The sequence below is a fragment of the Cydia pomonella genome, chromosome 26 (genome assembly GCF_033807575.1).
Source record: "Cydia pomonella isolate Wapato2018A chromosome 26, ilCydPomo1, whole genome shotgun sequence".
In the NCBI taxonomy this organism is placed as follows: domain Eukaryota; kingdom Metazoa; phylum Arthropoda; class Insecta; order Lepidoptera; family Tortricidae; genus Cydia; species Cydia pomonella.
This window is the reverse complement of record NC_084728.1, coordinates 10,071,607-10,090,604: the sequence shown is the minus strand read 5'-3', so window position 1 is coordinate 10,090,604 and position 18,998 is coordinate 10,071,607. Positions and strand designations below refer to the sequence as shown.

General features: G+C 36.3%; 1 protein-coding gene and 1 long non-coding RNA gene across 3 annotated transcripts in view; one reads left to right on the top strand and one right to left on the bottom strand.

Moving 5' to 3' along the window:
• The window catches only part of LOC133532122 (segmentation protein even-skipped), a 44,430-nt gene that overhangs the window by 18,377 nt on the left and 7,055 nt on the right, over window positions 1-18,998 (bottom strand). The gene's annotated exons all lie outside the window — the stretch shown is intronic.
• Window positions 6,095-10,937, top strand: LOC133532127 (uncharacterized). 2 transcript variants are annotated; one of them, XR_009801648.1, is made up of 7 exons: window positions 6,097-6,642; window positions 7,057-7,187; window positions 7,573-7,701; window positions 8,083-8,212; window positions 8,451-8,534; window positions 9,027-9,226; window positions 10,715-10,937. It is a non-coding gene; the product is annotated as an uncharacterized LOC133532127 (long non-coding RNA). The 2 variants fall into 2 exon arrangements; XR_009801647.1 differs by having other exon boundaries at window positions 6,095-6,642; window positions 9,027-10,937.

Below are 18,998 nucleotides of genomic sequence, written 5' to 3'. Positions count from 1 at the left end.
CTAGATGGAAGTAGTACTCGGAATTTATACATTTTGAGTTTATTCAATTCTCTGCCAAAAGATTATTTCGTATCTGACCTGTTAAAAATAAAATGCAATATTTTATTAACTATTTTTAATACTAAATTAAATCGATCGTGTAAACCCGCTTTTAATCATAAACAATGTTTTCTAGATGTCGGCCATGTGCGACAAATTTAAAATACGTCCAACAAATTATTTTTTTGACATTGGTGATGTCATTTTGACGTACAGAAAGAATAAATCCATTTAAGCCCCTAAAAAAAACGCCTGCACGAGTGACTTGAACGTTTGTTTTTAAGAAATACGTCCTAGCATCCCTGACAACATACGAAACACTGCCTACATGATTTAATCGGATTGTAGCCGACTTAGTTAATGTTCCCCATAGATGGCGTGTGTAACTAGAAATAAAAGAAAACAATGAAATTTGGCCGTTTTAAGATTTAAATATGCATTTTATATTAATATGATAGTAAGGATGCATTTATCCAATAAGTAAATTAAAGTAATTGATTCAATAGCAGCGTTTTACCTGAAATAAAACGCATATTAAAATACTTACCTCACTGGAAGCTTTATAATTGAGATAGCATATCTGTTTCCGTCGAATTATCACCAGTCTAGTGCTTTATTTGACTTCGTTTTCTGGCGACAGTGGCGACACCTGGCGGACCGCGCCATTTTTACACCAGGTAATAAAAGATGTCCGGTGAACGCTTTGTCATTGGCTCAATTTCACCAGGCAGAAATGAAATGAAAGCTTCCAGTGAGGTAAGTATTTTAATATGCGTTTTATTTCAGGTAAAACGCTGCTATTAAATTACTTGACCGTCACTGGAAGCTTTATAATTGAGACCTGTTTGTTATCGCCTGGTGTCGCCCCTTATTAGATTAATTTTAATGTAATATAGCGCCAATGTGATTGATTAGTATCTGAATTAATGATTAATTAAAATACTCAAATATCGATTTCAATTATTTTATTCTTTAAACATATAATTAATTGTACACTTAGTAATATCATTTAATGATTTATGTAGAGTTACTTACTTTAATTTATTTATGTACTTATATTTTATATTGTACAATGTTGCCTGAATGATTAGGTACAATAATTACATCAGGCACAGTGCCTGAGAAATCAACTTTACTGTATTATATAAATCAATTATCATAATACCTATACAGGATTAAACAACTTTGTAACATTTGTAGAAGAAGTACTTGTTCTTGCTACCTCTCTCCTATAAAATCGTTGGAACGTGTTAGCTGATTGCCAGTTGCCACGCGCCATAATGTCATCTAGGGAATGATTTTCCCACCAACTTTTTGAAGCTACAGCTGATCTAATACTACCTGGAGCAGCTGCTATGTTTGCTTCTTTAAATAAAGTTTTTATCCAATTAGCAATGACCGTCCGTGAGGCCGGTTTCGAACGACCCTTAAGTGTCATGAACAAATTAAATGATTTAGCAGTATTACGTCTGTCATTAAGAAGTGATATAGTTCGTTCTATCCAAAAAAGGGGATCTAGCTTACTATTACTGGTATTTGCTAATAGTTTCCAACCGGACTGCCTGTAATTACTAGAGTCTGTTTTTGAGCCGAACTGGGGCCAAAAAATGATACATTCATCTGATCTTATACACTTGTCATGGTCAATCGTAAGCAAGGTTAAATCGTGTATGCGCCTACCAGAGCAAAGAAGTAATAAAGTGGCAGTATGACGCGTTGTTTGGAAAGCATTGTTCTGATCTACTGTATAATCGGATAAAAAATTTATCAGTTGATCAACATCCCAAACTGGGGGTTTAGCCGTTTTAGGACATGTTAAGGAAATCGACTTAAGAATGTGTTTCACCAGAACATGTGAACTCAAACAACTTGATGTTTCAGTGTTACACAATGTAGAAACGACTGACTTGTGTAAAAGTATTGTATTATAAGATAATTTATTTATTAAATGTAAATCTGATAAAAACTGTGCTAGTTGAGCTCCTGTCGGATTTTTTGGGTTTATATTTTTTGTTTCTGCCCAAGAAATCCAACGTTGCCAAGCTGTTTTGTAAGTTCTTAAAGTCGATTTTCTCCATGAATTTTTAAGCAATGATAATTGATCTGAGCTCCATGACTCTAGGGCCTCAGACCACCCCCACACTTCCAAACCTCGAGAATCATTTCCTCGACTTGGGGAGGTGGTAGGCCTGTCGACGTGTCGACTAGATTCTTCCGCAGGTTCCTCAGAGTAAGTGGCGCCGCTAGCGCTCGGGTTTTGAGATCTGCCCGCCAGAACACTTTCTCCCAGCGAGGCACCACTACCAGAAATATCCCGGTCGATTGGTTCAAGTGAGACAGGACTTTGGGCATCAGAAAAGGTGGTGGGAACACCCACGCGAGTGGGTAGTTCCACGGAGAACTGAATGCGTCGTGGTACATCGCTTGTGGGTCTCTCAGGTCTCGGGATACATAATTGTGTACCACATGGGCTGTTGCCGAGGCGAATAGATCCACCACCGGTATTCCCCATTTCGCAAAAACTGTCTCTACGCAAGCCGGTAATAAGTGCCATTCCGGCGGTAGACGACGACGCGATAAGTGATCGGCTTGACAATTGTATTTGCCCGGTAGATAGTGTACGCTGACGTGTATTTGATTTTGATCTAGAAGATCTAAAATCTGATGGGTTATGTTTACCAGGGCTAACGATTTCGATCCCCCTTCTTTCCTTAGATGGGCTACGGCCGTCCTGTTGTCGCATTGTATAAGCATCGAACTGTGATGCAACAGGTGAGCGTAACCTTGAAGAACATGAAGGATGGCTAACATTTCCTTCTGATTGCAATGAAGGTGCTGTTCTTCTCGTGACCAAGCTCCCGAAAGAGCTAGGTCGTTCAACTGCGCCCCCCAGGCTTGGTCCGATGCATCGGTTGTTAGAAAATTGGTGGGGGGAGGGCGATGTAAAACTGTTGATGCCTGGCAATTTTGTACCCACCAATTTAGTTCGATCGCCACACTTTGCGGTATCGGGAATGACGTGGTCGATGGGTCTGGCAGGGAGTTTAGAAACATTAGAAGTCGTCGATGATTGAGCCGACCCCTTGGAACGACAAAACTGGCGAAATTCAGAGACCCTACTATTCTCTGAGTGTTTTTCAAGGTCAGTTTTCCTTGAATAAGAACCTCTTCTAGTTTTCGACGTAATGAGGTTACTTTTTCTTTTGGTAAGGATTTTAAGTTGTCCCAAGTTCGCCAAAGTATCCCTAAGTAAACTATACTTTTTTGTGGATACAGAATTGATTTTTCGAAATTCACTTTCCATCCGAGACTTATGAGCGTTCGAATAGTTATGTTTACATGATCTTGTAATATGGCTGCATTTTGATGGACAATCAGAAAATCGTCCAGGTAAACAATAATTCTGACGTTCCATTGTTGCCGCAAGGTTTGAGCTACCCAATTTGTTAGTATTGAGAACGTTTTCGGAGATGTGCTTAGCCCGAACGGCAAGCACGTCACTTCTAGCAATTCTCCGTTGTAAACTAGGCGCAGGAAGCGTCTGTGTGCCTCGGCTACTTTCACGTGAAAATAAGCTTGGCATATATCGACCTTGCACATCCAGTCGTTTGGTTGGAGGAAGTCGGGAATCCGATGCATGTTTATGAGGTGAAACGGTTCGGCCAGTATATAGTTGTTTAGCGCTTTCAAGTTGAAAATTGGTCGAGCTGATCCGTCCGGTTTTGGCACAAGGAAAAGAGGAGAGATGAAGCTTGGTGACGGTTGTGCTACACTTAGAACACCTTGAGCTTTCATTTTGTGCACGATTGAAGTCATTTCTTTTGACACAGGAGTGTGAAAGGGGCCCGATTTTAAATTGGGACACACCAGAGGAGGTTTTGCAAGGAATGGTATGCGATACCCTCGGATTAACTTTAATGCTATTTCTGGTGCTCCCATTTTCTTCCATTGTGTGAGGAAGTGCGCTAATCGGCCTGCTTGAAACGGTTCCAAGTCATGGTTTCTGCCGTTTCTGGGTACCTTTGTACCCTCTACCGGCATTTCCTCGACCTCTGGTACCTCCACGATCGGGCCGCGAGCCTCGATTCTGAAACGACCCTCTTCCACTTGTGTGGTAAGACTGGTAAGCGGGATGATTATTTGAAGGTTGAGTTACCCATGGGTAATTCGGTTGTTGACAATTTTGACAATGAAATACACCCCGCGAGGGTGCGTTGTTACAGGTTTGCATATGCATATTTTGCGAGGGAAAGTACCCTGGGCTCGCATTGCACTGAATTCCACGCGATGGAATTGTAGATTTTCGTATGCCTTGCCCCCGCGAGGGGCGGCTATTAGGCTGATTTGCCTTGCTTAAAGCATTTCGTTTAAGAGGCCAAAAAGTTTTTCGAACACCTCCAGCCTTTTCAAGAGCCGATGTAAAAGTATCAGCATCAAAAATGTTAGATGTGGAAGGGGGGATTTTGTTTACTAATGCCTTGATAAGTGGTTCTTTAATTTGGCTTGTAATGGCCTCTCTGCGCATTTCAATAGCTTCGGCGCGGTGACCACAAACTAATTGTAAAAGATCAGACGAAATTTTTTGTAAATCGCCTTTTTGGAAAAGCTCATCAACTTTAGAATTTAATTCGTCATAAGAAAAATTCATACTTTTAGCCCACGACAAAAGACTACGAATACTATCTTGAATCGCCTGTTTTTGTTTCAAAATGCAGTAGGTAATAGCTGCATATGATTTATCAGCATAAGCTAGATGGCGTAAGGTATCATACATTTTTACCTCTTCGTTTGTTTCCAGGTCTACGAAACCTGGAGTATGATTGTAAAGTTTTTGGGTCTCAGAGTACCTAACCTCAGACCATGCTGCGCTTCCCAAGCGCTGAACGTCAAGAAGCATTTTCAGAAAATTTTCTGGAGTCTTAGGTACCGATGGTTCCTTTAATTTCGTTTCAATATCAAAAGTGAACGGCAAATTCAAATTTGCATCTTGACTCTCAGCGTCTGGGCACGGAGCATCATTCACATTATTAACTTCATATAGTTCACCGCTAACCTCTGACAGAATTGACTCGTTATCAGGGAAGGCAACATTTGAATTTTCTAGGCAACTATTATTTTCAAAAAAAATTGTATCGTGGCTAATAGTGTTGTCATTGCCAGCTGCAATATGTTTGCGAAGCTCACCCATTTCCTTGAATAATTTATCCATTAAGCGCGCGGAGCGCCGAGATCGCTTACTTTTCTTATGACGGTGGCGGCGCGAACGCTTGTGACCGCTCGAGGATGACGAGCTTGACGTGTTGCTGCTTGAGCTGCTGCTGGATGAACTTCTACTCCTAGCTCGTTTGTGCGACATCCCACTTGGACCAGGCTGCGGCTCTGCCGGGCCTATTTGATCACTATCCATTTCTGAAATAGCAACGATATTAATTCTATTTCAAGACTTGCTCTCGATTGTATAATTTCTTACAAAAAAATACAATCGGATAGAAACATCTGCAAATAAAACACTATAACATACTGGTTATTTATTTGGCACAATAATTTAATATGTAGGTAGTGGTCAGAACAGTAAAACTGTTAAATATATGACCACATACTTATTGTGCAAATATTAGAAATCAGGTACTTACGTGATCACTTTTTTATATTTAAAAACACTTTATTATACAACGTATCGATTTTAGTAATCACGCATAACGATTTTATCTTTAAATTGTAACGGTCGCAGGGTCAGTGAGCCTGACTCGCTGCGCACTTGTTGCTTCGACGGGAAACTGAACGCCAATGACAAAGCGTTCACCGGACATCTTTTATTACCTGGTGTAAAAATGGCGCGGTCCGCCAGGTGTCGCCACTGTCGCCAGAAAACGAAGTCAAATAAAGCACTAGACTGGTGATAATTCGACGGAAACAGATATGCTATCTCAATTATAAAGCTTCCAGTGACGGTCAAGTAATTTAATCATGTCATACCATAAACGATTCTAGACGTACAATGATATTTTAATCATGGCAGCCCTAAGCTCTGACACTTTTCTTACTTCCGTTCATTTAAGTTTTTTTTATTAGTATTTTCTATTAAGAGCATTCATTTTCAATGCCTAAAACTTGTTATTAAATCTCGAAATTATTAATTAAGGTCATAAATACCAAAGTTACCTTAACTATCAGTGTCACAGTGAATTAAAACCTTAATAAGCAAATAAATGACAACCATCTAACCGCCATATTGTAAATAAATAAGCTGTATGGAGAAAGTTGACAAAGCATTATCACGACAGAAATTTTAATTGTACTGGAAAAGATCGTCCTCGCGTGTGCTTTTTACGATTCTCTAAATATTCTACCCATTGCCAATCGCAAGAACTGTACAAGACAAACGCAATAGAATTTCGGATTAAAACACGATCATGTTCTTCACTTTCGTCAAATTTTATAAATCTTCAATGAATCTAGTGCCCTACGATGACCTATGAGTCCTATGACCTAAAGTTTGAACTGTATAGAAACAAGGATGTTTAATTAATGTGCCGAGTTCCTGTTCGAATCGATATACCGATCGAAATGGGCTCAAATATGAAATCTGTCACTCCTAGCAAGGTAAGTTTCTATTTTTATTCTGTCATTTAGAAAAATCACTGCTATTGAAGCCCTGTCAAACATACTCACATACTTAAAGCCTGATAGAAAATAATAACACCCACAAATTGACCTATCTATCAATAAAACTGCTTTTCCAATAAATACGAGTACTGTCTGTTTCAGGCTAGCATTAAGTTTTTCCTAATTTGGTATTATTCTACTTATAGTGGCCTAGAGTATTGTATTGCCTTATTTTTACTGTCTTGTTCACCAATACAAACACATTTCTTTTCGAATAAAACTGAAAATAATCAAAGTACTGACGGGATGACATTCATAATTTTGTTTTATGCTGCCTATCTAATGTTATTTTGATCCTTTACTACGCGTTTTCTATTGCAATAAGACTTACAAACTATATGTGTCTTTCAGTAAACTGACAACTCTATTGGAATAGTCCCTGTTGCCTGACTTACATGAACTGTAAACAATGACAATGTATTGAAATTATGCTGGAGAACCCCGCTTGCTGGATTTGATGAATCTTTACACAACCTTAAAGAGTAAGTATGACATTTTTAATACTAGTACTAGACTACTACTAAACAAATTCCCTTTAGGCCTTACTTGACTGTATTTGGAATTCGAAAAATGTTATTGTTCTATAAGATGATATATGGATGTCTGTTTTTTTTTTTAAATATGAGTTTTTTTTTTTTTAATTTGGAAGTGCAAGATGTTATGAAAATTTAAAATTATGTGATGACTTCAGCTAAAATATGAATAGGATTTCTTGCGTTACTGAAAATTTGTTAGTGAATTTGTAGTTTTCTTTCTAAAAGGATCCCGGCAGTTGTCCGGTAACTGAAAAAGTGAACCTAAACTTGAACCTGTCATAAATATTCCTCTTCTTGCAATTAACCTTACAATATATGTTTAATTTTTCAGCAAACAGAGACAACTCTGATGGCTGCCTATATATACCCATACCTAGTGTTTGGTGATGTTTAAGCCGAGCGGAGCAAATTTCCGTTTGCTGTTTTCATGGACTTTTCCGAGTCTCTCGATAATCTCCAAGTAAGTTCAACAACTATGTCACTAAAAGGAAAAGATTTTTTTCTTAATCCTACTTAAAAACAGAAATTTTAGAAAAAACTTTCTCGCTTAAAATTTTTTTTTTGTACCTACTAAAATTTTTTTTTTTTTTTAAATATTAAAACCTTTCTAGTTTAAAATAAACACTTCTAATAATACTTATAAATAGCTATCCTCAAGTTTATATAATTTCAGACTAACTTTTGTATAAATCCTATTACAGTGTTATTTTGAACATTGACCACGTGCAGTACATTGAGTTGGTCATTTTGATGTTTGCTATCTACTCATTTATTTTTATCGGTCTCAAATATCCTACTTAATGCAATAAAATGTACAATATACATATGTTTAAATTTTCAGCAAACAGAATGGTTTCCTGATACCTGGCCGTTAGGTCACCTAGCAGTCAGTTAAACTTAAGCCAAGCGAAGGAAATCTCGATGGTTATTTTCATGATTCCTGTTTCTCCATGTCTTACCACAATTTTCAAGTAAGTATAGTAACCAATGCCACCTTGAAAAGCTATCTTTAGAATTAAGCCTACTTAGTAAAATAAGCAACTTAATTTTCTTCATTTGTCATAAAAAAATCTGAACTGTTTAGTCTTCCTTTTTCTGAACTGTGATGTATGTGAAGTATCTTATAGTAGAAAATAAAACCCTTTAAAGAGACTTAAAATTAAGTTTTCTTAAATATACCCTACTTAAGCTAAACATTTTCAATTTCAGTGTTCCGGAGAACTAACAGTGCCCCGCAGAGTCATTACGTCTAGCCTCAAAATACACACTATGGAATGCTTCTATTTCTGAAAGGTATTTTTTTCTTTTTGTAATAAATTGTACAAAATGTAATGTTATGTATGGACCTCTTGACTTATGACTGACACTAATATATATTTTTTTTAAAACCTAAGTGATGAGTTCCCAATGAAAGAGTAGAGAAATTAAGTATGTGCTTAGCCTCACATAACCTATTCTAATTCTATTGACTAATTGGACTTAGCCTAGCTTATTTGGGACCTAGATTATAGAAGTATGTCCTGCAAGGCAAAGATTTTCAAACTTTTTAGAATTATTTTATTTGCAAAATTTAAGTACCACCTATTCTTACATTATGAACCCTAATATTTCTATAAAATGTGTGTTATGTATTGAAAATAATAACGCGCCCCCGCGAATGGACGCCTTAAGAAAATTGTTGATATATAGCCTAACTAAAATTGACCCTCATAAAGGAAAATATAATGCTACCTATTCCTCTTTAATTTTAACAGATTTTTTCTAATGCTTGCCTATTTATTTCAGATTACGAAGGACCACACCTCTCCAGACTCCTGTTCAATAATTTTATTTCACAACTTTTGCTGTAACAATGGCTGCTGTCTACTGCCACTTCAAAGTTCCTGTCCCACGGCTCTATTTCTAGAAACCCGCACCCACAACAGCAGTGGTCTACATTGAATACTACTTATAGGGAAAGTGACACTCAAGATCTTTTATGTTAGGTACTTAGTATGCTAGGCTTAACCAATCATGTACTATTATTCGACCGTAGTCAGAATACGATGGAAAAGTACCGTCAACAGACCGTCCGTCCGTACCGTCGTCAGTACTGTAATCCTTAGTCAACCTATGTCTAATATACTTTTATACTACAAATAAGTATGTTTTTGTATGTGCGCCGTTAGTCAGGGCAATAACGTATTACATATCTCGGTCGATTTTCATGAAAAACAAAGCACTCTTACAGGTCCTAGTAAATAATAGCAATGACTGTAGATAGTAACTATGCACATATTTCACTGCTATTCTTAATAAATATAGTGAGGGTTCTGAAGAAGGCCTATGTAGCTAAATTCTCATACATATGTATATGTACTACTAATCTTCTAATAATTATTATATGACGTACTATGACTGTTTGCTTTCCTAGTCTAAATGTCCTAACATGTGTGGTAAATAACTCTGTCAACTGTACTTAATCAGATCCCTAGTTCATACATATATACATGATTATCCTACAGTAACTAATGTATGATGTTCACATACAATAATCAAACCAAACATAGTCCTAACGTATGTGTGGTTGTTACTTAGACCCACGTTCATACAGATTAATTGTACCTAACAGAATGAACTGTTTGTTGCTACTATTCTATGAGTGACAAAGCTGTGCTTAACCGTCAGATAATGCATGAACTTTATTATCCGATCTGTAGGTTATAGGATGATATTTTATGAGTTTATAAACTTTCTAATAACAGTCGAACTCCTATATTATCACATGCGCGTAGCTTATTTATATGACATAGAAAACAAATTTCAAACAAATCGCCCAATGGTGAGTCGAGCGATCGCAAAACCAGAGGAGTTGTAACTGCGTTGCCGGCATATATAGAAAAGTACGAAAGATGCGGAATACGCCCCCTATTCCTTAGTATTTTAAGAAAATCTACGTGAAATGGAGCTATTTCACGCCCCCATGATTTTTCGAGTAAAGCACAACTTCTAACAGACCTGTGTTTTATCTAGGCTATACCTAACCGCATCCTAGGTAGACTTAGGTAATGTTAACTTATGTCTAGACTATTGGCACTAGCCTCCTAGCTTACTAGGTAGCGACCCTTCCTATGACAGCTGCCTAACAAAAGCATCCGCTTGCCCGTCTACTACGAATATGCGTTCCTAAATCATGGATATTATCTATTTATCTAAGTTTTAAGTATGTACTTATCCATAGAAATATACACTACGCCGCATAGTACCTATAGCACAAACTTTGCCTATTTGAGACACGGTCGATATGTGAAAGACTGACTTGAAAATATTTATTTATTTATTTCATTATTGTTATTGGTCCCTGCTACAAATATAATTTCTTAACAAATCTATGACGCGAAAGGAACAAGTATGATTATTTTCGCTTAAGATAGTCGTTGTATGTACTAAAGTTATACTACATAGGTTTTAATTTTGCTATTATTATTTTTCAGGTATCAAGGCGCAAGAAGATGAAATTATAATTGATTATTTTGTGATGACACGTCTTAAATATGAAATGAATCCCCTAACAACGGCGATAAGAAAACGAGTAAAGAAGACTGATATACTTATTATGTAGAAAATAACTATAAGGATTTATTTATTAAGTAGAAAATAACTCTAAGGATTTTTTTTGTACATAATAACAGTTTGAAAAATAAACGTTAGATTTTATGACTTTTATTTAAAACACAATAAAAACAGAGTCCAAAATTCAGTGTACCCACTCCACTCTCACGGCAACAAAATGTAGCCTGAATGGCTACTTTTACTTTCTATCCTTGGTGTTGATTCCACTAAAATATAACCATCGAGGTTACGCTGCATACTGGACACGGCCTACCAAAATGTAGCCTGAATGGCTACTTTTACATAGATATATCTTGAAAAACCATAGTAAACCAGGTAAAATAAATCCTGCGTCACGGCACCAAAATGTAACCTCCCCTACCTACCAAAATGTACCTCACCTTAAGCTGATACCACCCTTAAATTCTACCCTCATAATTTTACCCCAACAATAATTTTACCTTGACAATTATTTGGCCAAGTGATCGTCTAGTTAAAGGTTAGGACCCCTCGAAGTGAACCGCGGTTCCCTAGATTCTTTAATGAGTAACAACTAAATCTTGGACTCTGATTCTACCTGATTAAGTATTACCTAGATGTTAAGACTCGGAAATTTACTATACTAAATAATTTATTATGATGATAGGAAATAATCGATAGGATATTATGTTAAGATTCAACCTTCAGCAAAATACCGTAAGACTAAGTTATTCCAAACCTTTTTCTATATTAAATATGACACCTTATAAGTAGAATGAAAATATATAACCATCGACAAGGTATGAGCAGTGTCGTGGTAAAGGATATAGGCTCCGCCCACACGCGCAAGGTCGTAGACGACGGGAGTAGCCTTAAATTACAAATACAGAAACGTCAATGTGATTTTTGAAGTAATTTAAAATATGCTTATATTAAATCGTTAGAAAAGTAATGCAGCATGTAAGATAATATAAAAATAGTATTGCAGCATGTAAGATAATATAAAAATAGTATTGCAGCATGTAAGATAATATAAATATAAAAATATTTTTGGTAAAATCCTGCTACTCCTATTAAGTCTTCGGGGTAACATTGAAGCAGCACTCCTGGGTTAAGCCCATTTACACACAATTCTTTTAAAATGAAATATTATTACCTATTATCTTCTAAGCGAGGTGTGAATTATTCTCACGTGCTGCCTCTAATGCTAGATGCAGGTCTGAAGACTCTTACTCCGATTAGCAATATCAATCGGGCCACCTACTCCTATCTTATTAGCCAGACAGGCTATGACCAACGCTTCGAAACCTATGCAATCCTAGGGGCTGACGAAGAGAAGCGATAAGTATTCGTCAGACACCATTTACTTATCTTTTTTCATATCCAAAAACTAAGGCTACTAAGCCATTACCCAATCCCCATAGCTAAAGGAAGGCTGAATTCCCAGGCCTTTCAAATGTATAAACGAAGTACAAGTTTAGCTCATTATTGTACTTTATGAGATCGAAATATCAAGGTGAGCATTATTCCACTCAAAGATTCCAATGGACTGCGCTCGCCTGCCAAAGGGTCTCTAAAACAAACCATTCTTTAATCTTAGAATAGTCTGTGTTCCTAAACCCAACTTGATATTTAAGAATTGAATTTATAAATACCTTAGAACCTGATTGCAATACTCAGTACTTCGTCTCTACACCAAAAAAACCCAGAAATAAAAATAAATAGATAAAAGATTTTACAGGTAACCTTCAATTTTCCACTCAGGATAAGTAACAGTCTGGAAGATTTAGGTAATTAGACTCCATTACCAATATTTCACTTAATATTAGCATTAGTACAAGATATAAAACCATAGCTTCTCGTCATTAGAACCTTTAAAAGAGAAATATACACCAACCAATCAACTTTATAGACCAAACCTAAGAGAGACCCTATAACAGTGTGTTTGACTCTACCCTATTCCTGCCCTTAGTCCCTAATCTAGTATGTCCAGAACACAGATCGTACTTACCATTGATCTAGTGATTTGGAACATACACAAGTGTATCCCTAAGTCTAAGTTGTAAGCATTCGGCCGACAAAACCGAGGTATAGCAAACCCTAGTGTCTGTGTGATTGGCCCCCTCCTCATCGCCACGTGGGCACGGTGGATGAGAATAGACCGCCCTAGCATGTATATAAAAACATCGGCATCCTAGCCCACACCCGCACTAGCCACATGGGAAACGCTGCCATGACTAAGACTTTGTTTGTGTTTGGTATCAATCACGACAGAAGTTTTCCCTGCAACCAGCACAAGCACGAACCAGAGTACCGAAATATATAAATATATTTAATACGGGACCTAGCCTCAATTACTGCAGACTTCAGTGAGTAGGGATTACTCCCAATGGCACGCACGTGATGCCCTCACATTCATCTAACAGCTGGACTTTGAGACTAGGGAGAGTATGCTAGCCTCTTATGTTGGTAAAGAAGAGACGCCAAGTCCTCTCAACCTGGAGCAAAAGACTTCTAAACAGCTGCAATTTGTCACCGTTAGGGAGAAGCTGCTTAGATGGACAAACTGTTAGTCCAAACAGTGATCTGGCTTTATAAAATAACAAACTAACCTCATAGAAAGGTAGTAAAATAACAAAATTAGATTTCACTAACAAAACTCACAATATAGTAACACAGATAAGAAAGTAAAGAATCTCCACCATAGCCTAAGCTTAGCATTACGACAACATTGTCCCCGCAATGCCAAACACAGACACAATCTTACAAGTTTAAATTCACTAGGATAATTCCCAGCAAACACAAACAAATAGAAAGAATAGTAGAGAAACTTGACTTACTCAAAGCCAGAGATACTGCTAGTCCGATGGTCGAAGAATGAATCCCCCCCTACCGTACTTTCCGGCCCTTTTATACTCTTTAGTAGCGACATATTAGCGACTGGCGACAAAATAGCGACATAACAGCGACTAGCGACAATATAGCGACACAATAGCGACACAATGACGACACATTGGCGACTAGCGACAATATAGCGACACAATAGCGACACAATGACGACACATTGGCGACTAGCGACAATATAGCGACACAATAGCGACACAATGACGACAGGTGAAGATTTATGACGTATTTCTAGCTTTGATGTACCAGGGCATCAAAATCAGAGAAGAGGTTGTTCGCTTCGCGGCACGTAACAACATACGATTCATGAAGAAAGGTCATAAGTTACATCTTATTTACCAATCCATACTCCCTATACAATAACGTTCATATTAATGCCAATTATCAACTGTGTCTCTTTCGCATACACGGCTCAGAGAAAGACGGAGATAATTTCAATGACGTTTACGCACACTACCTTGTTCACGCACACAATGTCGTTTACGCTCACAATGACAGCATTTGCTTAATAGTCAGTTTAAGTAGACCAAAACAATCGATAAAAAAGGGATCGTTCCAAAACCTGTCAAACATGAATATGCTAACACCATTATTTAATTTCAGGTATTATAGTTTTGTTTTCTGAAAATAACGCCTGTATTGAAATATTTTATGTTTATTATTAAGTAAGTCAATGTTTTTTGTACCAATACTTATACATTTTACATGCATGTAAGACTACAAATATTCTTTTCAAAGAAAACTAATACCAGGTAACAACTAGCGGTCTTAATATTATTTATTATTTTCGCACATTGATATAAACCAAAATAATTAATATTTACTGTATGTTACGTATTTAATTGTCATCACAAGTGGTGAAATACGGAAACGTGTCCTTCAAGTCGTAATTGTCAGAATACGCAGTGAAATTATGAATGAAAAATGCAAATGAAGAAGACTTGTTTTTTACAAGGTATTTCGTTATTTTTTATGTATTTTAATATAAAGTCGAGGCTAATATAATAGGCATATGGCTAGTCACACGCGCTGTTCAAAAACCCATACAAAATGAGACTTAACGCAAACGCGTACGTCACGTTTCGCTATCGACAAAATTACACTAGGGGTACAGAATAGTCTGTATACGATTATATGTCCGAGTAAGTCGTAATAATTTTCAACACTCATTTCAACCCCTTAAGGCTTAATCATTTATTATCAAAAGATTTCTACGTCATATAATTGGTTGTAATGTTAAACAGTCTGTGTTTTTAAATTTTTGCAAATTTATTTAGCTGCGTTAGCGTTTTCGTCATATTCAAACATCGGGGAAATTATTTTAGGTATCAATTGCAATTGTGACGACCGGTTTGGCCTAGTGGGTAGTGACCCTGCCTACGAAGCTGATGGTCCCTGGTTCAAATCCTGGTAAGGTAAGGGCATTTATTCGTGTGATGAGCATGGATATTTGTTCCTGAGTCATGGGTGTTTTCTATGTATTTAAGTATTTATAAATATTTATATATTATATATATCGTTATCTAAGTACCCTCGACACAAGCCTTATTGAGCTTACTGTGGGACTTAGTCAATTTGTGTAATAATGTCCTATAATATTTATTTTATTTATTTATTTATTTAATTGTATAAGTGATAGCTAGGGACCTCATACTATTGTCACTGTGACAATGTACGAAATGGTATCGAAATTAAAGTCCTTGACCTAGGTACGTGTTAAATGACAATCTTATGATAAAAAATAACCGTACTACGTTACACTCAGAATTTTATGATAACTTAATTGATGTTATCGCGTGTTATACTACTCACGTAATTTTAATCACTCGCGCGATAGTTTCGGAGTGTCTATGTCTCCATTCTCAAGCACAGTAGTGCATGAAAAAAAAAAACTTAAATCAATGTCTAGTCTATTAAATTAGGTTGTTCAAAATGTTTCCAGAAAGAAAAATATAGCGCCACCTACCGGGTCCAATAGTGTTTCCAAACCATCCAGGATCCCGTTGAAATATACACACGAAATTTCATCTAAATCGGTTTCAGCAAATCAAGTTTGACGATATACAGATAGCAGCGCCTACCTACCGGGTCCAATTGTTTTTCAAACCATCCATATATACTAAAACCTTCCTTAGAATGTGACACTTTTCTGAAAACCGCATCAAAATTGGTTCAGCCAATCGCGAGATAATCGCGGACAAACATACATACATACATACAAACATACGGGTCAAACTGAGAACCCTCTTTTTTTTGAAGGCGGTTAAAAATAGACTTAAAATTTGAATACTTTCTACCTTTCATCACTGAAGAATATATCATAAAGCACTAAAATGTTAAACACAAAACTAACGGAGGTAGCTAATTGGCCATAAAACGCCATAAATGCCAAAGAACGCCCAATCGAACGCTTCATTAATAATAGTGACGTTCAATTTAAGCGGCAAATCCGCCCAATATACAACTGCATCTATCAAGTCCTTAATACCATGGGCTACGATTTAATTCAGCTTGATTTACAACCAGATATCATGGTTAGCTAAATTTGCTATTGGCATTATCGGCACCCTCGCCACGCGCCGGCGATTGCCTCGTGTGTTCCCGCTTAATAGACCGGTTGTCTATGGATGGAACTGGCCAGATAGTTACGGTGAATCCATTATCCAGCACTAATGTTAATTGGGTGAGATTGATGAAATAGGATTGTGATATTGTTTCAAGACAATACTTTTATCCGAACGACTGAGCTTTGCTCTGCATTGAATCGAGCACCATTTTAATAAACTGTGGACGTAAACTTAAAAGATTTTCTTGTATTTTTTTCAAATAATCTGGAAATGTAAGGATATTTTAGTTTTCCCGGTAGTATCTAATAGTAGAAGAGTTAAAACTTATTTGTAAAGACAATTCAAAGTTAAAATAATTTAAACTAAAAATATCAGATTAGAAAAATACAAAATGAACATAAAATAACTTACCTAAGCAACGTATAAAGAAAACTTGATTGTATGAAATATAATCAGCATAATTCCATTACCGTCTCTCTTCATCAATAATAAATATGTTTAAAAATATTAAAACAATATGCTGAAAATAGTGTTACAAGGATTACGCTCCCAGCGGACCAGAAACAATTTGCAGCATCCATTTGAACAATTATCCTACGGACCCAATTACCCATGTCCCCGCTCTCCCCTACACAATTTTCATAATAAAATTCGTATCTACTAGTCGGCAACGATATAATGAAGATAAATATCTCAGTAGGGAGCACGGCGCAATAAAAACAAAATCAGTTTAAGCCCAATTGACAAGACATATTACATTCTCGACCCTCGCTCCTGCACAATTTTATATTTACCGGTGGCGAAATATTGAATTAGCTTTACCGCGTACAAAAATAGAGCTTGCGGAGTACAGTAGCGCTTTTGTTAACAGCATTGTTAAGTTGGTAAACGTGTGCACAATTAAAAATGGCCACTTGTCAATTTGTGGCGGGAATCCACCCGCGCTGTTAACTTTTTCTACCATAGACAATGCATTGATGCCTTTGATTTAATTTGGCAGCTGTGGCCAGTAATACGGCTTTATTTGATGTTAATTGAACCATTTAGCTTCACTAAACTGCCAACGTGACGTATGCTCACGGTTTTAGCCTCAAATATTGACGTTAAATGATGCGGCTAAATAAACTATTTCGTCAATTGTTTGGTCCGAAATCTGCTGTGGTTGGTAATGACTGACTGAAATTGATTTAGGTAATATTATGATAACTACATTATTATAAGTATCGACACATAATAATTATGATATTTTATTTCTAGAAGCACGGGGATATACATGTATTTGTGTCATTATAGTACAGTTAATATCAGGTGATATTAGCTTAGGCTGGTGGAGGAATGAAATTCACCTGATATTTATATGAACTCAAACAACCTATATGTAAAGTTTTAAAACATTATCGATAATAGGAACGTCTTCATTTAGATATTGTAGTCTTCACGACTAATTTTTTATTTGAATACAAACACTAAGCGAATTTAGCGGCAACTCCAAAGGCCATAAAATGTGACCATAATGTGATAACCTAACGGTGCGCAATAAAACGTTAATAAAAATATTAAACTCGAAATTATCGAGAAGAATACGGTACCGAAGTTTTTGTACGTTATAAACAACAACAAAGGAGTCGGCGTTTTCAAAGATGTTGTAAAAAGCTCATAATTACTTTTACAATTTTGACAAGGTTAACTTTACAGCTCGAAAACACCAATCTCATTTTATGAAGTCTTATTCCGTTTGGATTAACGTTGAAATTAGCGAGTTAAAAGGTTTAGTACATGCATTGTTGTTGGTTCATCTACCTGGGTGTTATCTTAAGGTGTTTATGGCGATTTGTTTAGGTTTAAAACTGGGCCTAATTTCCTAACAAACGGTACTTTTCGAAGTTCAAATTTAAAGACCGTTAGTGTTCGATAATATATGGTATTTGAAAATGAAATGAAAAATGATTTATTCTCTCACAAGCATATTTAACAAAATACAGGTTGGTGTCCCTTTTTAAGTATAGAAATACCTGTGTTAAGGAACACCGCTCTTCCTTAGTGATTACCTAGAAGCTAAAAGCAAAACTATGATGGCTACAAAGTATAAACTAAATAATTAATATGTAAGTAAACTATGTAATACTAAACTAAGATGCGAGTAGCAAAGTAACTAATGTAATTTTAAATCTTCAAGTATAAGAGCCACTTTTAAGTGTTTTGCGCGCATGTGTATGTGCGTGTGTGTGTGTGTGTTTTGTGTGTGTGAGTATGTGTGTGTGTGTGTTAAGGGATTTTATAAAATATAATATTTATTAAAGGATGACGATAATATTATTCTGTGTCCGTATTATATATTATATCCTGGATGTTTAAATATAAAAATAATAACAGGAAAATAACGATATCGCTTAAAGACAATAAAAACCCGTTTAAAATTATAGACACAAGGAGCTGTATTCTGACATAGTAACCGGTTATGATTTAATTTGTATTTGTTATCTACCTATATGATTTGACAGATCAAATCCGTAACAATCTAGATCCAAATCATAACCTGTTATTAAACCACAATATGCCTCTAGTATTTTTATACATACGTTACCTAAATTACCTAAAAAAGTGAAACATATAAAAATACTTAGGTCCATTTGGCTACATCAACCAAATCGTTTATTATAATTTAACTTGTGAGTACTTAAGTTATTTAGCTTTCAATATCAAAACGCCTTGACAA